Source organism: Dipodomys spectabilis, unplaced genomic scaffold (assembly GCF_019054845.1).
Source record: "Dipodomys spectabilis isolate Male_0828 unplaced genomic scaffold, ASM1905484v1 ptg000542l, whole genome shotgun sequence".
Lineage (NCBI taxonomy): Eukaryota > Metazoa > Chordata > Mammalia > Rodentia > Heteromyidae > Dipodomys > Dipodomys spectabilis.
This window is the reverse complement of record NW_024871219.1, coordinates 515,130-536,606: the sequence shown is the minus strand read 5'-3', so window position 1 is coordinate 536,606 and position 21,477 is coordinate 515,130. Positions and strand designations below refer to the sequence as shown.

The 21,477-nt window shown below is 45.2% G+C and overlaps 1 protein-coding gene across 1 annotated transcript in view; it reads left to right on the top strand.

The window, feature by feature from the left end:
- The first annotated feature begins 14,945 nt into the window (after positions 1 to 14,945).
- Ppp2r3a (protein phosphatase 2 regulatory subunit B''alpha) overlaps positions 14,946 to 21,477 on the top strand; it is an 87,206-nt gene continuing 80,674 nt past the window's right edge. The window contains exon 1 of the mRNA XM_042670358.1: positions 14,946 to 15,028. The gene's annotated coding sequence lies outside the window, so the exon portion shown is untranslated. The remainder of the gene's footprint in view (positions 15,029 to 21,477) is intronic.

Sequence of the window (21,477 nt, the reverse complement as noted above, 5' to 3'; positions counted from 1 at the left end):
GCAAGAAGAAAAAAGCTGGAAGTGGGGCTGTGGCTCAAGTGGTAGAGCGCTAGCCTTGAGCTGAAGAGCTGAGGGATAGCACCCAGGCCCAGAGTTCAGGCCCCCCCCCAAAAAAAAAAAACAAGAGTCACTTGGATCTGTCTATCTGGGCCAGCTTTGAACTCCTCCTCAGCTAGGATAAAGCCCTGCTCTAAATGCTCCTGTAATTACAGTGGACCCACTTGGAGAATCCATTTGAAGGTGAATTGATTAGTAACCCTAATTACCTTTGCAAAGTCTCTGTTGCCAATTAGCATAATATATCCACAGGAATAGCACTGGGAGGTGGGGGGGGGGAGGCCGTGATGGGGAGCCACCAAAGTCATACTGCCAAAATCCTACCTATCACAACCCCATAGCAAAGAAAGGAGAAAAATAAAAGCAGGCTTGTGGACAAAGTCATTTTTAAAATTCTTTTGGGGTGGGAGCTGGTAGCTCATGCCTGTGAACCTAGTCACTCAGAAGGCTGAGATCTGAAGACTGCGGTTCAAAGGCAGCAAGGAACTGACACGAAATGGCGCTCATTCCTGATACCTATATCAAGGATGTCTAATACTTCCGGTTCCTCTTTTTGGAGGAGCCTATTGTTTTCCATAGCTTCTAGCAGAAGCTTATACCTCAGAAGAGAATTTCTCCTATCACAGGAGAACCTACCCCCAAGACTGGCCCTCTTCCTGCCTTACCCAGTGCTAAGTTAGATATTAAGTCCTGATAAAGACACCTTGGCCTAGAGGCTGGTAATTAATGAACCAACTCATGTGTGCAAACCTAAGTTACTCAGCTCCCAGTTAGCAAATTCCAATATGAGAATGAAGTGACTGGAAAACTACTTCCTGCTAATTGGGGGTAGAGAAGAAACATTGGATTTTTTTCAAGTCCTAAGACAAAGAGTTGTTTTGTTGTTGTAGCCTCCTCCTGGAGAAAGGGGAAAAAGATAACTCTGAGCCAGGAGTTCAGAGGAAGAGTTGAGTAAGACCAGTTGTTACCAGGAGAAGTGAATGAGAGGCAAGGTGACACATTTTCTGAGCAGAAGTATACAGGTGATCTGGAAATTCCTTTTGAAGGGAGTCAGCTCAGGGAACGCAGGTTGAGAACCAATCTATTGGGTTGAAAAAGTCATTAGTCTACCCTTGAGTTTGACTTGGATGGGAGGGGTAGGGAATAGCTCCCCTAAACGAATTACCAAAAGCAATCTGGGCCTTAATCGTAGGCAAGAAGCAGCAGAATCTTCGCATTTTACTACTTCTCATCACCTGGTGTTAGGCAGCGGTCTGGAAGCTGCCTTCTCCCTTTTGACTAAGAGTTTCCCGGGTAGGGTGTGCCTGCTTTTCTATTCCAACCTCACCTAAACAAAGGAAAATGTGTGTAAAGCCAGGATGTTAGAATAAGCAAATCCTGTACCAAATCATGTCAGTGTGGAAATGGTGAATGCTAAATGAAGCCTGAAATTATATAAGAGAAGCACAAGCCCCAGAGCGTTTGCAAGGTTCTATAGCTCGCTCCCCTCAGGGGCAGGGAGGACCTAGAGTTCCCAAGCAGGGCTGAAGCAATCACTTGGCTGGTGGGTGGCAGCCCAAGTGACTCACTCTCAAACCTGTTTAATATAAAACAGCCTGGATATAACCTCAGGGAGATTAGCTGCTAACCAGATCCGATTATAGCTGCAATCCTTTATGTGGAGCCCTTTAGGATGATTTTCTACCTGTACCTAACACTTGTACAGGAAAAGGACTGTCCTGAAAGATCAGCAGTCCTGGCTCCTAATCTGTAAATACTTTGTCATGCAAAGAGAACAAGACCTTCCCAGCCTACCCCCAGGATCCAGTGGGAAATGTTATGGAATTAAGTGATGTGAATGGTGGCAAACTATTAGACTTACATTGGTACCGGCGGAGGGGATTTCCTTAAATAGTAGGAATGAGGAAACAGATTCAAGACTTTTGCTTCATAACCTGAATAACTACCAGTCTATCTGTTAGCTAGTCTGTCAACTTTTGTCAGTCCAGGCAATAAGGAGTCTTTTCAAAGAGCATTCGTCTGTGTTACCTAGAGCTATCAACTAAATTATATTTGCTGTTACTGCGTAAATTCTTTCAAGAGGTCCAGGTTTGGAAAATATATTCAACTATTTTTCCCATTTGTCATTACATGGTCGAGAAAATGGACTAACGTCTGTCTTTCTCTCTCTTTTTTCCATCCCCATCTGTATCTCCTTAAAAAAAACACAACAAAACAAACAACTAGGGTAGGGCTGGGGAAGGTGGCTCAGTGGTAGAGCGCTCGCCTAGCATGCATGAAGCCCTCCCTGGGTTGGATTCCTCAGTACCACATACACAGAAAAAGCCAGAAGTGGCGTTGTGGCTCAAGTGGTAGAGTGCTAGCCTTGAGCAAAAAGAAGCTCAGGGACAGTGCCCAGGCCCTGAGTTCAAGCCCCAGGACTGGCACCAAAAAAAAAAAAAAAACAAAAAACAAAAACAAAATCTAGGGTATGAAAAAATGAGTAAGATCAGTATAGGTCTTGCCTCAAGTATAAAATTTTATGGAGCTTAAAAAGAGCTAAATAAAATAAAACAAACAACAATTGTAGTAGGAAGAGCCCTACTCAGGCAGGCAAGCCCAACTAGTTGTCCGGAGTGCCAGAGCCCACCGCAACGAAGTTGTCAACAAAGAAGCAACTTTATTGAGAAGGTTCCTACACTGACGGGCCAGGGGCACAGCACAGGCTAGGGAGCTGATACTTCCACCCGTGAGCGGCCCACATACTTTGGTTTTTAAAGGCAAGATCCATGAGGTCGAGCCTGGTCATGCGCAGGTGACCAATTGAATCGTAACACACACAAAGGATTGTACAGCCATACCAGACCACACACACATGGCCAATGAGGTTACAGTTTGTCTGGAATGGCTGTTTAAACCAGCCTATCACCTTGGTTTAAAATGGCACACACATTTAGCGGGTAAGGCGGGGTCTACCTTTTGGTGGGCAAAAAGCAGGGTTTACCTTAAGCACGTGGTGTCACCAGTTTCAGCCTGATTACAACCTGTTTTATGGATCAGTCTTTAACTCAACAATTAAGGGTGGGTTAGGTTGTTCAGAGGAGGGGGACGAGATGAATTTTTTTCATTTCGGGAACTAGGCTCAGCTCAAAATGGAATCATACCAGCTCGGGCCCCATCCATCTCAGGGTCCACTTCACAACAACAACAAAAAACCCAACCCCTCCAGGACCAAAAGTAATAGTTCAATGGCTTTTGCTGTTGTTTGAAACACAGTCACAGTCTTACTAAGTAGCTCAGAGTAGTCAGGAATGAAAAATCCTAATTAATGCTCCATACCTCCTGACTGCTTGGTTTACAAGTACACGCCACTATGCTTGGGTTTCAGGAGAAGTTATTTTAATTTTGAGAACTCACAAACAAAATATCAACACCTACTAAATAAAGATCATTGACAATACCATGCCTGAGACACACTAAAGCCTGAGGGGGTGGAGGAAGAAAAAGCATACAATATCAGTACTTTGTTCATCGTGGATGTTTTGGTTTAGTTTTGTATCCTAAATAGCAATGATTTTTCTTTCTGAGCAGCAGCTGAAATTATAGTCTGTCTCAGTATCACTGGCATCTTGGATTTGGCTAAATGCTTTTTCCACGGGGTGTGAAAAGAAGTGATGGCTCCCAGTAATCAAAAGCTAACTTGATTTTTGTCTCCTACGGTTTCCTTTAAGTATTAACTCAGCGAAGGTCACCTTCCTCGTTGCCTCTGAATGAAAATGCTGCGTGTCCCACAGCTTTTCTGTTCACCCTTAAATAATGGCAGAATTTCACAGCCATTTTGCGGTCATAAACACAGACTCGGTGTAGCAATTAGAATGTAGAATCCTCTGAAATCCTTAAAACTCACAACTCCATTAAGCTTATGCTAGGAAAGAGAGGTAGGGCCTCTGTGTTCTGTTCCTCTCCCCACCCCTACCCCCTACCTTTTCCATTCATTACCTGCTATTTTGATCTCTCCAGAAAGGAGGGCAGAAGAAAAGAAGATAAACTAGTTCCTACCTGGCTTGGTGGCTTTACTTTCCCTACATCAGGAAGATGCTTATTAGCAGGGACTCTTGCTCTCTGGATATCACTGGCTCATTAGAACTTCCCTATAGGCTAGGTGCCAGCCGTTCACACCTATAATCCTAGCTACTCAGGAGACTGAGATTTGAGGTCAGAAGTTCAAAGCCACCTGACCAGGAAAGTCCATGAGACTCTTACCTCTTACCTCCAATTAAGCATTCAAGCCCAGTTTGAAGCTGGGCTCAGGTGGCTCACACCTGTAAGCTCCTCAGGAGGCTAAGATCTGAGCATTGTGGTCCAAAGCCAGCCCAGGCAGGAAAAGTCCCCGAGACTCTTACCACCAATTAACAACCAGAAAACTGTAAGTGGCACTGTGGCTCAAAGTGCTAGAACACTAGTTTTGAGCAAAAAGAGCTTAGGGACAGCACCCCGGTCCTGAGTTGAAGCCCGATTTGGGGGGAAGAGGGTGAGGCAGAGGTAGCTGGAAATGGAGCTGCAGCATAAAAGCCCAGGGACAGCACCCAGGCCCTGATTTTAAGCTCCAGGACATAAGGACACAGACACAGACACACAGACACACACACACACACACACACACACACACACAAAGAATTCTAACTCGACATAAAAACCATCTCTCTCATCTCCCCTCCCTCCTTCCCTCTCTTCATTCCTCTTTTTCTCTCTCCCTGTCCTTTCCCTCACCCTCTCTTTTTCTCTCTGTCTCTCAACTACCAACCATTTCTACCCAGCCCTTCATTTCTTTTATCACCCTGCTAGACCAATAAAGATAAGAGTTTGTCTCAATTGAGATAAACTCTTTTGTGCTGTCACATGCTAGTTATTTCTTACTCCTTCTGAATAAGCAGAGACATACCCCTACTGTTTTCTCATTTCTATGAGAATAAATGGCCCTGGCCCAAGTCCAGTCCACTCCTAGTCCTCTGGGCCTTTGTCCATAGAACTAGAACATCTTTGCCCTTGACCTCTAGGATAGGAATCAACAAGAGTCCCACAGCAAGCGAAACACTGGAAATAGCAGAAAACACATCTTGTCTCACCACTAAGAGCTGCTCCCTCCTGCCTGTCTCTAGGCATGGAAATGGACAGAGAGGAATACACCGAAATTCAGTACTGATCCCCATTTTAATAAAATATTCATCCCTATTGTTGAGTTCACAGTTAGAATAATATGATTTGTATTTTGAAAATGCCCCTTTTTTTTCTCTTGTCTTGCCGGGTGCTGGCGGCTCATGACTTCAATCCTAGCTACTCAAGAGGCTGAAATCTGCAAATCATGGTTCAAAGCCAGCCAGGGCAGGAAAGTCTGTGAGACTCTTATCTCCAATGAACTACCAGAAAACCAGAGGTGGCGCTGTGGCTCAGGTGGTAGAGCGCTTGCCTTGAGATGAAGAGCTGAGGGACAGTGCCCAGGCCCAGAGTTCAGGCCCCACAACAGGACTCCAAAAAAAAGGAAAATGATAACAGATCAGATCGATCAAAAAGTAAAGTATGAGGGGCTGGGAAGGTGGCTCAGTGGTGGAGCACTCGCCTTGCATGCTCGAGGCCCTGGGTTCGATTCCTCAGCACCACATAAGAAAAAAACCGGAAGTGGCGCTGTGGCTCAAGTGGTAGAGTGCTAGCCTTGAGCTGAAGAGCTGAGGGACAGGGCCCAGGCCCAGAATTCAGGCCCCATGACCGGACCCAAAAAAAAAAAAAAAAGTAAAGTATGAAAAGGGTACAAGATGTTGGAGAACAATGAGATTAGATTAGGCCAGGAACACTTGACAGAAAAAATTTCATCTGAAGCCGGGCGCTGGTGGCTCACACCTGTAATCCTAGCTACTCAGGAGGCTGAGATCTGAGGATCTCGGTTCAAAGCCAGTCCGGGCAGGAGAGACCCGTGAGACTCCTATCTCCAATAAGCCACCAGAAAACCGGAAGTGGCGCTGTAGCTCAAGTGGTAGAGCGCTCGCCTTGAGCTGAAGAGCTGAGGGACAGCGCCCAGGCCCAGAGTTCAAGCCCCACGACCGACAAAAAAAAAAAAAAGAAAGAAAAATTTCATCTGGTGGCTCATGCCTGTCATGCTAACTACTCAGGAGGCTGAGATCTGAGGATCACGGTTGGAAAATAGACTGGGCAGGAAATTCCAAGCAGATTCTAATCTCCAATAAACTATCCAAAAATGCCAGAAGTAGCTCTGTGGCTCAAGTAGCAGTGCTTGCCTTGAGCAAAAGAAGCTCAGGGACAGTGCCCAGGACCAGAGTTCAAGCCCCAGAACTGGCAAAAAGTAATAATAATAACTCATGTCTTTGCTGACCTGTGTTTTACTATCTTATAACATTTATTAATGGAGACAATAAACCTCATACTATTTAGGACCATCAGCAATAGAATTCACCGACATTTTCTGTTAATTTTATGATGCTACCAGGATCTTGAATTACTTTGAGGTTATGGTAGTAATTAAGCCTGTTGCTAGATCCTGGTCGTTAATCTGCTAATAAGGAAGCATGGAGAAATATTCTGCACATTTCTTTTGGTATTTTGATAACTGTATTTCAATAATTGGTTTATTTTGTGATCCTCTGTTTTATGAAATAGATTTTAGGAAGTGGCTATGCAGCTCAAGTGGTAGAGTACCAGTCTTATGTGAAAAAGCCAAGCAAGGGCATAAAGCCCTGAGATACACACACACACACACACACACACACTCACACACACACACACACTCACACACACACACACACTCACACACACACTCACACACACACACACACTCACACACACACACACACTCACACACACACACACTCACACACACACACACCACACACACACACACACACACACACACACACACACACACACACACACACACCATTATTTTAAGAAAGGATCAAGCCGGGCACTGGTGGCTCATACCTGTCATCCTAGCTACTCAGGAGGCTGAGATCTGAGGGTCATAGTTCAAAGCCAGCCCAGGTAGGAAAGTCTGTGAGACTCTCATCTCCAATAAATCACCAGAAAAACAGAAGTGGGGCTGTGGCTCAAATGGTAGAGTGCTCGCCTTGAGCTGAAGAGCTTAGGGACAGCACCTAGGCCCAGAGTTCAAGACCCATGACCGACCCAAAAAAAAAAAAAAAAAAGGAGGAGGAGGAGGAGGAGGAAGAAGAGAAGGATTATAGGTTGTCACGGACTGCCAAAAAGGTCAGGATTGGGAGCACGTAGGAACCCTTATATTTGGCAATTACGGGCTAGTTGAGGGTGTGAGGGCACAAAATCCATCAAGCCAGATCCCAAGATTTCATGAAAGAGGTTTGGGGAGGGTGGGGAAGGAGTAAAAATACAACTTTAAGCATGCCTAAGGATTGCACAGTTCCCCAGATTATGAAACAAGCTCAACTCCAGCTGAAAGCCAGGGGCTTGAGGATTTTCTTGGTACAAAGTCCAGCTACATAAGCAGAAAACTAGCTGGTCAAAGGGTACTTCAAGAAGAATAATTCTAGAATGTTAACCTAGATCCAATATCCCCTAATTTCCAGCAGATTCCAAATTCTGTAAAAATACAGTAATCCTGCTTCTTTCCAAGCAGTTGGTGTTCATTTTATTTGAGAAAGGGTCCCGGGGAATCACAAATGTGTAAAGTGTAAAATAAACACTTTTAAAAAAAAATATATTTGGCAGTCCTGAGGCTTGAACTTAGGGCCTGGGCACTGTCCCTGAGCTGCTTTGGCTCAAGGCTAGCGCTCTACCACTCCAGCCACAGTGCCACTTCCGTCTTTTTCTGTTTATGTGGTACTAAGGAATCGAACCCAGGGCTTCATGCATGCTAGGCAAACACTTCACCAGTAAGCCACCTTTCCAGACTTAACACTTTTAGAAAAACTAACTAGAAATCCTAGTTTCTTTGGGTAAATACTTTTTTTTTTTTTTTGTCCTTTGTGGGGCTTGAACTCTGGGCCTGGGCGCTGTCCTTCAGCTCTTCAGCTCAAGGCGAGTGCTCTACCTCTTGAGCCACAGCACCACTTCCGGTTTTCTAGTGGTTTATTGGAGATAAGAGTCTCACAGACTTTCCTGCCCAGGCTAGCTTTGAACCGTGATCCTCAGATCTCAGCCTCCTGAGTAGCTAGGATGACAGGCGTGAGCCACGGGTGCCTGGTGGCTAAACACTAAAAAGCATGATTAAACAAAGAAAAGTTACGCTGGGCACCAGTGGCTCACACTTGTCATCCTAGCTACTCAGGAGGCTGAGATCTGAGGATCGCAGTTCAAAGCCAGCCTGGGCAGGAAAGCCCGTGAAACTCTTATCTCCAATAAACCACTAGAAAATCAGAAATGGCACTGTGGCTCAAGTGGTAGAGCACTCACCTTGAGCTAAAGAGCTGAGGGATAGCACCCAGGCCAAGAGTTCAAACACTACGACCAACAAAAAAAATTTTTTAAAAAGGAAAATTTAGTTAGGTACTGGTGGCTTGTGGCTGTAATCCTAAGTACTTAGAAGGCCGAGAACCAGAGATACCTGGCTTGAAGCCAGCCTGAACAGAAAACACTTCAAAATCATTTCTAAAATGACCAGCAAAAAGCTGTGCTGAGAAGGAATAGAAACTGTCCTGTATTGATCATGTAGTTGATGGTTACAGAATTACATTTGTCAAAATTCAGAAAGGTAGATTTGTGTAATTTACAACTCAGTATTTTAAGGAATAAAAACAGTAGGTTTTAAACCAATTTTCACTTAATTCAATTTGTAAATTAACTACCATGTTCCATCTACCAACTGGTCCCAGGACACTTATTGCTGTTCTCTACTATACTAATATTTTCTGTACACGTACCAAGAATCAGTAGTGTTTGTTACCAATCCTGCAGGTGTTAAATGTGTTTGTTATTATAATTACCTAATTTAATTAAGTATGACATAAGCCCACAGAATATGAGTATGGAAATTAGGCCCGATGCTTTTGGAAAGCTTGATAATTGCAAAGTGCTAAAAAAAAAAAAAAAGACAAAACATTTTAAAGTGAAAACAGGTAACAGGAGTAATTAGGTATGGTTGGTTTTGTCTTGGGTTCTGTTTTGCTTGAGATAGAGTTCCACTATGCTGCCCAGGCTAGCCTTGAACTTGCCATTCTCCTACTTCAATCTCTTGAGTTCTGGGATCACAGTTAAGTACAACCATGCCTGACTAGTTCTGGTTTTCTTTTTCTTTTTTTGCTGGTTCTGGGGCTGGAACTCAAGGCCTGGGTGCTGTTCCTGAGCTTCTTTTGCCCAAGGCTAGCACTCTACCACTTGAGCCACAGCTCTACTTCCAGCTTTTTTCTGAGTAGTTTACTGGAGATAAGAGTCTCGGAATTTCCTGCCTGGGCTGGCTACAAATCTTGATCCTAAGATTTGGTTCTGGAGCTTGAACTCTGGGCCTAGGCACAGTCCCTCAGCATTTCAGCTCAGGCAAGCACTCTACCACTTGAGCCACAATATCACCTCTGGCTTTTTCTGTGTATGTGGTGCTGAGGAATCGAACCCAGGGCCTCATGCATGTGAGGCAAGCACTCTACCATTGAGCCACCTTCCCAGCCCCTGGTGTCCAGCTTTGTTTTTATTTGTTTTGTTTTGTTTTTTTTTGCCGGTCGTGGGGCCTGAACTCTGGGTCTAGGTGCTGGTCCTCAGCTCTTCAGCTCAAGGCTAGCGCTCTACCACTGGAGCCACAGCACCACTTCTGGCTTTTTCTGCTTATGTGGTGCTGAGGAATCGAACCCAGGGTCTCATGCATGCAAGGCAAGACTCTACCGCTGAGCCACCTTCCCAGCCCCTGGTATCCAGCTTTGTATAGCTCTACAGATATAAAATAAACTACTGTTGTTGAAATATGATTTTTTGAAATATAGCATAGGCTATATTTCAAAATACAAAGTATGTTGCATTCCAAAATAACCAGAAGTATGAAAGTTTCCAACACATAAAAATGATTAACGCTTGAAGAGATAGAGGAGTTGATTACCCTGATTTAATTTGATAACTTAGTGAGTTTGGAGTTCCTTTTCAGAGTGATGAAATGCTCTACAATTGGTATAACCATACAAAAAAAACCTTTGTGTTCTGTACATGAATTGAATTATAGTACTGAATTCCATAAAGATAGACTTGTACTATGTCTCAATAAAAACATAAATTTAAAAGGCATTTGCCAGACAGGCACCAGTAACTCACACCTTTAATCCTGGAGGCTGAGCTCTGAATGAAGATCACAGTTCAAAGCCAGCCCACACAGGAAAGTCCACAGGACTTTTATCTCCAATAAACTAACCCTCTGCTCTCCCCCCTGCCCCCATACACACAACACAAGGCAGAAATAGAGTTATGGCTCAAGTGGTAGAAGACTAGCCTTCAGCAAAAGAATCTTAGGGACAATGCCTAGGCCCAAGGTTCAAGGCCCAGGATCAATAGCACATACATACATACATACATAAATCCATTTACCTATCCTATGATAGGCCCTTGGTTCAATCCCAAACAGCACACACACACACACACACACTCATAGAAGAAATAAATGAACAAAATAGCTATGAAAGATTGCAAGGAAAGGAATAATCCATCTACATTTGTAGATTTGTAGTAGTTTAGAATTTTTGTTCTATTTTTGTTTTATTTTGACATAATTCAAACTGGAAGTTACAGAATTTGCATCACAAGAATGGTTTATGTGGGGCTGGGAAGGCAGCTTCGTGGTAGAGTGTTTGCCTAGCATGCAGGAAGCCCTGGGTTCGATTTCTCAATACCGCATACGCAGAAAAAGCCAGAAGTGGCACTGTGGTTCAAGTGGTAGTGTTAGCCTTGAACTAAAACAAGCTCAGGGACACTGCCTAGGCCCTAAGTTCAAGCCCCAGCACTTGCAATAATAAGAAAAAAAGAATGCAGTGAAGATACTTGAAATTCTAATTAACATCATACATGAAGAAAGGGTATGCAGGGCAAGTAAATGTATATTCATATTATAATCTTTTAATTTATGTATGAGATATCATTTATGATTCTCTACTTTAACTAGTTTCCTATAAGCCAACCATGTCCAGACAGCGAATAAGAGTGAAATGATTGAAACCTTAAGCTTTACACTTGGTGTGTTGAGCTCAAGAATAAGTTATTTTTTCATCATCTTTGCAATTTGGATGTATTTGGTTTGACAGATGGAGTATTTGAAATGTTGGATTGATTCTTGTGATTTTCATTTGAAATGTTTAAATGAATTTAATTGACGGTAGATTGAAGATTTAAATTTCAGATGTGCAAAAGTTGGATTGATTACATTTGTAAGCTGTGTTTGAATGTGCAGAGATTCTGAGGTACAAAATCTATAACTTCTGAGTTATTAAGTTTGTAAATAAGAGTTTCAGAGCTTAGGAATATTGGTTTATTAGATTTGTAAGCTTGTTTGTTGAGTACTTGAATTGCTTTGGGGAATCAGATACACGTTCAGTTGTGGTTGGAAATCTAAAATTTTTATCAAGGGTATAAATGTTTAGAGAATTTATAAGCTAACTTTAAACTGTAACAGAAGATTATAAAAATATACTAAGGTTTAGCTTAAAAGCCTAGTGAAAATATATTTTAAAACTAAGTACCTCACATAAAATTTGACATTAATTAAGCAAAGGCAGCTTTATGTAGTTTTTTTTTTTTTTTAACTTTGCTTTTGTGGCACTGAGAAATCAAACCCAGGGTCTCATGCATGGTAGGCGAGCATGCTACCACTAAGCCATATTCCCAGCCCCTCTATGTATGTTATTGTTTGCTTCTATTTGTGTTCATCCTGAGACTTGAACTTAGGACCTTGTGTTCTGTTGATTTTTTTGCTCAAGACTAGTAGTACTCTATACTTGAGCTGCACCTCCCATTTTGGCTTTTTGCTGGTTAACTGAAAATAAGAATCTCAGGAAGCCAGGCACCAGTGGCTCATGCCTGTAATCCTAGCTACTCAGGAGGCTGAGATCTGAGAATCACAGTTCAAAGCCAGCCAGGGCAGGAAAGTCCGTGAGACTCTTATCTCCAGTGAATCACTGGAAAAATCGGAAGTGGCAATGTGGCTCAAGTGGTAGAGCGCTCGCCTTGATCTGACGAGCTCAGGAGAGTGACCAGGCCAGAGTTCAAGCCCCTTGGCTGACCAAAAAAAAAAAAAATTCAGGAATTTATGTGCATGGACTTGGCTTTGAACTACAATCCTCAGGACTCAGCCTCTGAAATAGCTAGGAACACAAGCATGAGCCATCAGCACCTGGCTTCTAAGTGGTTTTGTTTACCTTTCCATGTGCAAAAACTTGCCTCATACATTAGAAAACATAGATGACAAAATGGTGAAAGATTACCTTCTTCCACGCAGGTTCTCACACATGCACACACATACAAATCTTAACTTGCAGACAACAACAACAATAATCAAGTCTTTTAAATATCCTACTATAGTTATGCTGGGGTTTTTTTGACAGATGGGAGTCTGAAATACTATATTTAGACTTGTGATTTTGATTTGAAATGTGGGGTGTTTAGTCAATTTACATTTAATATGGTTAGTGATATGGTTTGGTTTAAATCTATCACCTACAGAACTTTTCAGATCTGTGCGTACAATCAGTTCTCATACAAGTGAGAGATAAAGTCTAGTCAGTGATGCACAGTGAAATATTTATAGGTAAAAAAAGTGCTGCATGTTTGTTTTGTTTTTCAGGAAAAGATAAAGATAAGGATATAGATGAAAGAAATTGGCCATGAGATGGTAATAGTTAAAGCTGAATGATACCTGCATAGTAGTTCATTAATATTCTATTTCTGCAGTTAATATTTTATGCTTTTCACAAGATATTTTATTTTTCATAGATGTTTTTCATAATTTAAAAAAAATGCTATAAGATGACCCTATATTCTCCTTACCCCACAAAATTAATTTGCTCAGCTATTTCTCTATCATCATAATAAATTAAAACACTTGTATTTTCAACTATTTCTCCAGTATTTGACCATATGCCCCTTAAGAGCAAAAACTAGGCCTTGCTTTTTTTATATTGTTTACAAAGTAGTTGTGAATTGGCTGAATTCACAAGGCACTCATGACCCAGGAACTGATTCCACTGGACTAAATCAAATTTCCAAGCCAGAATTGTGTCCTTTAGACATTCACCTTATATTCTGTACAAACATATGGCAACAAAGTCTAATAAAAAAAAAAAAGCAGGTTATAAAGCTGTCAAGACAAACCAAGAATTCAGGTTGAGGGGGTCAGCAGCATTGAAATTGTTCCATGGTTCACTGTGTACTGCCCTTTCTTTCAAGTATGAACTGTGTCCTTTGCAAAGTCCTTGGTCCTGCCCAGCCCTTTCTCTCAGCTTGCTCTAGCTCAGATAAGATAAGGCTTTTAAAATGGAAAAGCAAGCTGGGCTTTGATGGCTCTCATCTGTAATCCTAGCTACTCAGGAGGCTGAGATCTGAGGATCTCGGTTTGAATCCAGCCCAGGCAGAAAAGTCTGTGAGACTCTTATCTCCACTAAAACTACCAAAATTTAAATTAAAAAAAAAAAAAGCTGAAAGTGGAGCTATGGTTCAAATGGTAGAGTTCTAGCCGTGAGCAAAAGCAGCTCAGGAACAGCACCCAGTCCTTGAGTTCAAGCTTCAGGAAGAGGGGCACCAAAAAAAACAAACAAACAAACAAATAGGACTGGGAAGGTGTCTTAGTGGTAGAGTGTTTGCCTAGCATGCGTAAAGCCCTGGGTTCTAATTCCCCAGTACCACACACACCAGAAGTGGTGCTGTGGCTCAAGTGGTAGAGTGCTAAACCTTGAGCAAAAGCAGCTCAGGGACGGTGCCCAGGCCCTGAGTTCAAGCCCCAGCTCTGGCAATAGAATAAGCAAATATAAAAATGGAAAAGCAACGTGGAGTGGGAAATACAATTTTTTTTTTCTTTCCAAGGCTTTGTAAACCTTAAGGATTGGTTTAGAGGAAACACTCAGGTGTGTGTGTGTGTGTGTATGTGTGTACGTGCGCTTGAACTCAGGGCATGGGACCCTGATTCCAGTCAAGCGCTCTACTACCTGAGCCACAGCGCCACTTCCGGTCTTTTGCTGGTCGGGTGGCGGATAGACGGTCTCACAGGCGTCTGGGCTGGTTTCGAACCTCGAACACGTTTCCTGAGTAGCTTAGGATGTGAGGCCAGGTGGGAGCCAGGGGCACCCGGCCCGGACAGAGGTGGGCCCACCCCGCCCCTCCCCGGAGAGAGGCCTAGCCGTATCCACGAGGGGCCCCCGCAGTCCCGAAGACGACCAAGGATAGGGCACGGACATATTCACGCAAGGGAGACTCCACCGAGCAGTCTTCACCTGGAGCGTCGTCGCGGCTCCCTCCAGGCCCCGTGGAGCCAACGCCATCCCCACAGCGTGGCGCGCGCGACGCGTGCGTGCGAGCCCCGGGCGGTTCTCTCAGCGACCCTCGCCGCCGTCCTTTTCCCGCCTCGCGGAACGTGCGGGGCGGGGCCTGGCGAGCGAAGGGGCGGAGCCTAGAGGGCGAAGGTGGTGGTGATGGGAAGAGAGCCGAAGGGGGGCGGAGTTTCGATGTACGTAGAAGGAGGGCGGGGTCTGGAGGGGGTGTGGTCTAGCGCAGGGGGCGGGGCACCCAAGCCGGAGCGGAGGGCGGGACTGAGGGGCGGCGGCGGCGGCGGCGGCGGGCGGGCGACGACCGGCTGCAGCAGCAGCAGCAGCGGCCGAGCGGCGGCGGCGGCGGCGGCGGCGGCGGCGGGGGCGGGCGGGGCGCGTTGGGGCCTCGGGTTGCTCGCGAGGGCGCCGCGTCGGTGGCGTTCCCCAGCCCGGAGGCCCGCGCGCGTGCGCGTGCGTGTGCGCGCGCGGCGGGGAACCGCGGCGGCCGTCAGAGGAGGAGCTCTGAGGTAGGTGCGCGCGCGGCCTGCAGCCTTCGGAGCCCCCGGCCCCCCTTGTTGTGGTAGAGGGTGGGGAGTCCGGGGTACAGAGGCGGGAGCGGGGTGGGGTGGGGTGGGGTGGGGGGCGGGGACCGGCCTGGCCTGTGGAGCCGGTAGCGTGGGGAGTGGTGGGGGACCCCCCTTCCCAACTCCACATCCCCACCCCCGGGATAGTCCGGGAAGGGGGTGAGTGGAGGTGGGGGGGTGGGGGGGAAGTGTGTGTGGAGAACGCCAGTCCGGGGGCTCCTATGGAGGAGGAGGCCGGGGCGCCTCCCACTTCTTGGGGTTCCCAGGCCTAGCCCCCCCCCCCCCCACACACACACACACATACGCAGAGTCCCGGGCAACTTGTGCACTGGCAAGCTTGGCACGAAAAGCAAATGCCAAGGTTCTGGAAGAACTGAGAGTCACGTCTCAGCGAGGCGCTGAGGCTTTATTTTCCTTCCCCGCCCCCCCCCTCTTTCCCCCTCCCCCCCATCCCCACCCCCACCCGGGCCCAGCCTCGGCCCCACGACTACTTGGCCAAAGAAGGATGTGTCACTGGCTGTGAGGTGGGGTTGGGTGTGGAGTTGGGGTGGAGGGAGTGGGAGAAGAAGAGAAGGAAAGGGGTTGGGACCTGAGACAAAGGTAAACTGAGGCCTGGTGGACACCCGTCTCTTCCCCCATCCCCTACCCCTTACCCTGTTCTTGCTCTGATCGCTGCTGTGCTCTAAATGTCTGCTTGGGTCTCCCCCCCCTTCCCTCCGGCCCACCCCCCTCCCCATCACCACCACCACCACCACCACCACCACCAGGCCACCGCCTCCGAGGGGGCGTTCTCCTCGGGGACGTCTCGATGGAAACCAGCTGGCCGGGCTTGGAGTTGATATTGAATCAGAACTCTGTGTGGTGTTCATTATTTCCACTGGGCTCTAAAGCCTAAAGAAATGGTATCCCGGGTTTAATAACGATGTGAAAATGGAGAGATGGGGGCGGGGGGTCGGAGGAGTGGAGACATGAACTGTCTAGGTAAATGATACGGTATTTTCTTATTAGGAAATGATCGCAAATCACTGAGTCAATCTTACTGTGTAAGCAGGAGACGGGAGGATTTGTCATGCCTTTCCAAAGATGCTGAACTGTTCCTCCTACAGATTTTCATTTAGGCACAACACATCTCACACACACACACACACACACACACACACACACACACACACACACACACACACACACACACACACACACACACACACACACACACACACACACACACACACACACACACACACACACACACACACACACACACACACACACACTTCCCAACCTTTGGTGCTAGGCATTTCTCTTTGTTCTGTCTTAGTGTCAGGCCTCAATTTCTTGTCAGCACAGCACCCAGCTCCAAGACCCTAAGAATTGCCATACTAGGTCAGAGCCTGGGCCTCCAGCACAGCCGGCAGCAGGCTTGTGTTTCAGGAAAACACCAGGTTTGTTCCCTAGTGGTGCTGTTAAAAAATGATCTCAGTTTCTTTCGTGGTCTCCATGACTTCTAATGAAAGCCTTTATAATCCACACTATATTCTTAATACACACACACACACACAAAACTCCCAAATGGATCTTGAAATGTCTGTTGGAAGAACTTGTATCATGAGACACTTGTGGAGGGAAAAAGAAAAGAACTTGAATGTTTTATATACAATCTTAGAACTGCTTTTTCTCTGTCTTTTCTTTCTTGCTTTAATAGAGCTTTGGAGAAATCTATCAGGGCCAACTTGGCTTTGATGGCTATTTTGGGGCTCAAAAATGAGCTTTATCTGCTAACACCCTGAGCATTAAGAAAGTAATTATTTATTTGTACTTGTAAGATTTACATGTTTTGAAATGCAAGTGCACTTGCTGGAGAGTGAAGGAGTTTTCTGATTTTATGGTCTGGATTGATTTGGTCTTCATGTTTAGCTGAAACCAACAGTCCTAAAAGAAAGATCTAAAAGAGAATAAAGGTGGGCTGGAAGTGTGGCTCAAGTGGTAGAGCTCTTAGTTAGCTAAGCATAGGACCTTGAGTTAAAACCCCAGTACTGCCAAAAGAAGGGAGTAAAGTAGCTAGGGACTTGTGGAGTATGGAAAACTTGAAGAGAATAACTTTAAACCATAACTTTGTGTGTGTGTGTGCGTGTGTGTGCGCGCACGCGTGCCAGTCCTATGGCTTAAACTCAAGGCCTGGGTACTGTCCCTGAGCTTTTGTCCTTAAAGCTAGCATTCTACTACTTGAGCCACAGCTCCACTTATGGCTTTTTTTTAGGTGGGAGGGGGCAGGGAAGGATAATTAATTGAGGATAAGAGTCTCATAGATTTGTTTGCCTGGGCTGGCTTTGAACCACAGTCCTCAGATCTCAGTCTCTTGAGTAGCTAGACTTACAGGCAGGAGCCACCCCTGCTTCAAACTCAGTAGTCTGGCCCCTGCCACCTTTTAGCAAGCAACTAAAGCTTTATTTCCTCTGAAGCTTTTTATGACACCTCCTGATTTTTCCTTCTTAAAAACAAAACAACCTACAAGTGCCCATAGTAAAATTGACCACTGCCACTCCCCTTTTTACTTTCGACCGTAATAGGGTTTCAACTCAAGGGCTTGAACTTTCAAGTTCTCTACTACTTGAGACATACATACCAGCCCTTTTTTGCCTTATTTTTCAGATAGGATCTCATGCTTTTGGCTATTACCTTCCTCATAGCTGGAATGATAGGTGTGCACCATCATGTCTGGCCCTTGGCCACTCCTGAGTATTACCATCCTCTAAATCAGAGTTTTCCATTGCGGACAATGACGATGACACACGATTGGCATTTTAAAACACAACTTTGCTGGGTGCCAGTGGCGCACACCTGTAATCTTAACCACTCAGGAAGCTGAAATTTGAGGATAGAGGTTTGAAGCCAGCCTGGGAAGGAAAGTCTGTGCAACTTTTACCTCCATTTAAACAGCAAAATGTCAGAAATGGATCTATGGCTCAAGTGGTAGAGTGCTAGCCTTGAGCAAAAAAGCCAGACACAGTGTTCAGGCACTGAGTTCAAGCCTCAGTACCCTCCTCTCCCTCCCACCCCCACACTAAACGCCACAAAACTCTTGTAGAGGGTTAGCCTGTGTAGCACAGGATCTTTAGTACAGCATTACCTGACGTCTACTTATTAGACATTAGTTGTACTCCCCATACACAGAGTTGTGACAATCAGAATTGTTTGCAAATGATGTCAGATGTTGCCAGCTGTCTTCTTGGAAAGGGACCATTATCCTTAGGTGAGAACCACCGTTATAAACTACTGCCTTGAACACCAGTGATGCTGCATTGTCCTTGTTTGCCTAGGTGTTGGTTTCCTAGGTATTGACATCTGGAGCAGTCATCATTCACTTAGCTGTGATCAGAAGGCCTGCTTCCCAGTTGCATGCTACATTAAGTGTGACAACACTGTCGTGAAAGCACCTGATGTCGCCTCGGAACACTGGGACCTTGTAGTCTGCAGAGGATGGCAGAGGTGTACGTGTCCATGTAGAATTAGACGGTTACCTCATCACAGCTAAGTTCTAGAAGGAGAAGCGCAGGTTGTTGTTGTGTGTGTGTGTGTGTGTGTGTGTGTGTGTGTGGGCACGCGCATGTGCCCAAAATGTAAGTATTGATCTAGTTTGTAAAGTAAGAAACGTTTCCCTGAGGAAAAGGATCTTTAAGATGGCCTCAGTCAGCTAAGTATGTATTTACTAGGTGAAGCATAAGGGAGCAGTATTCCATCCAGACAAAAGGAACAGACATGAACACTAAGAAGGCAGGTAGAAGGGAATAAATAGCCTTTCTGAGGAGCCAGAATGTGTGGCAGGAACATGGAGCGTGATGGGGGTGAGCTGATGTAGACCAGGCGGGAAAGCAGGCAGAGGCTGTCTGCTGTCAGTGACTCCTCCATCCAGTGACTCCTCGGAATCCTGAAGAAATGCAGAACAGTACAGGATCCTTCTCTAGCCCATTATATCTGAATGTCTTCTGTGCATATGCACTCCACCATTCTTCCCAGACCTTCTAAAGGGATGACCATTGATCCTGGCTTCGGTTATCCTTATAGACTTCTTTTTGCGGGCATGAAGATACATGCATATCTTTTTTTTTTTTCTCTCATTTATACATTGGACTCTGTTCTCTTAAAAATGTCTTGGGAGGGGCTGGGCTGGGAAGATGGCTCAGTGGTAGAGCACTTGCTTTGCATGCATGAGACCCTGGGTTTGATTCCTCAGCACCACATAAGAAAAAAGCCGGAAGTGGTGCTGTGTCTCAAGTGGTAGAGCACTAGCCTTGAGCTGAAGAGCTGAGGGACAGCACCCAGGCCCAGAGTTCAGGCCCCATGACCGGACCCCAAAAAAAAAAAAAAAAGTCTTGGGAGCCAAGTGCTGGTGGCTCATGCCTGTCATCCTAGCTCCTCTGGAGGCTGAGATCTGAGGATCATAGTTCAGAGCCAGCCCAAATAGGAAAATCTATGAGACTCTCTTCTCTAATTAGCCACCAAAAAAAGCCAACGGGGAACTGTGGCTCAAGAGGTAGAGTGCTAGTCTTGAGCACAAAAGCTCAAAGACAGCACCCCAGACCCTGAGTTCAAGCCCCAAGACCAACACCAAAAAAAAAAAAAAGTATCTTGGGAATCTTTCCATTTTGATACATAATTTCCCTTAATTTTGATAATTCTATACTTACTTTACTCTGTTGATATGCCACACATAATTTAAGCCTTCTTATATTCAAGGACATTTAGGTGTTTCTAATTTATTTTACTGTGAATCTGCTTGTTTATATACGTCTGACTGTATTTGTAGTATAAATTGCCGGAAGTAGAATTGTTGGGTCAAATATAGGTGTCTGTGTACAGGCATATTCCATGTGGGTGTGTTTGCAAATATTTGTGTTAGTAAACAGTCATTGATTTGGAAGGACACCAAAGTGAGTATAGTGGCAGTGTTTGCTTTTGCTTTGTGGTTTTTTTCCTCTGGGAGGTGAAAGGGGGGGGCCAGAAAGGGAAGGAAGATGGGTGAACAAATGCAGACATGCTGTTCAGTAGACACTATGTGGGAAAAGACCTATGTAACTTGTGGGCAGGAATAGGAAGGGTTAAACTGGGAGAAAGCAAAGGAGAGAGGGACATTGTCCAAAAAAAGAAATGTGTATATTATCTGACGTGTGAAGTGATAACCTCCCCCCATGAGCCTTCATAAATAATAACAGTAAAATTATAGTTTAACAAAAAGTGAATGTGGGAGACACTGGCCTAATTAAGGTTGCAGTATTTTAACAAAGAAAAGAGGAGGCGATGGCAGCAAAGCTGGAGAGAAATACATTTACACATACATATAGTTGATAGGATTTGATGGTTGATGGGGTAAAGGTGTTGAGGGGAAGAATCCTAGAGCTCTGGCTTGCCTAGTTAGGTGAATGGCTGTGTTACCTGAAACAGAGCCTTGTAAGGACAGCTTGCAGGTGGATTTGAATCACCGTTCCAGTTGGATTGCTGAGATTTTTCAGTGCGCATCACAAAGCATTTGACAATGCAGACCCACAGCCCAGAAGAAAGGCCAGAACTGGAGCATACATTTCTTTTTTTCATGTGAAATGAAGGGCGTGGGTAAATTTCCCAAGGCAGAGATGACAAGCTTGTAGCCCAGCACAGATCTAGCTGGCAGATGTTTTGTTTTTGCCCATGCAATTGCTTTTGTTATTTGGTTCGAACTTAGTTGCTAGGATTTTTGAATCTGAAGATTTCCCATGGAAAAATCCCATTTGGTGTGTCTTTTAAAATTTGAGACCTGCTGGGGGCCGGTGGCTCACACCTGTCATCCTAGCTAATCAGGAGGCTGAGGTCTGAGGATGGCGGTTCAAAGCCAGCCCAGGCAAGGAAGTCATGAGACTCTTATTATCTCCAACTAACCACTCAGAAAACTGGAAGTGGCGCTGTGGCTCAAGTGGTAGAATGATAGTCTTGAACTGAAGAGCTGAGGGACAGCACCCAGGCCCAGAGTTCAAGTCCCATAACCCCCCCCACACACACACACACACACAAAAAGAGACCTGTGCTGGGCGTGATTGTACATGCCTATCATCCCAGCACTTGGTAGGCCTTTAAAGCATGAGGGTTATAAGTTAGAGGCCTATGCTACAGAGTGAGGCTCTATCACATGGCAACAGTGATTGGTACTGAATCACACTAACCCTAGCTGCTTTCTTTCTTTTCTTTTCTTTTTTTTTTTTGTCGGTCGTGGGGCCTGAACTAGGTCTGGGTGCTATCTCTCAGCTCTTCAGCTCAAGGCTAGCGCTCTACCACTTGAGCCACAGCGCCACTTCTGCCTTCTTCTGCTTATGTGGTGCTGAGGAATTGAACCCAGGGCCTCATGCATGCAAGGCAAGCACTCT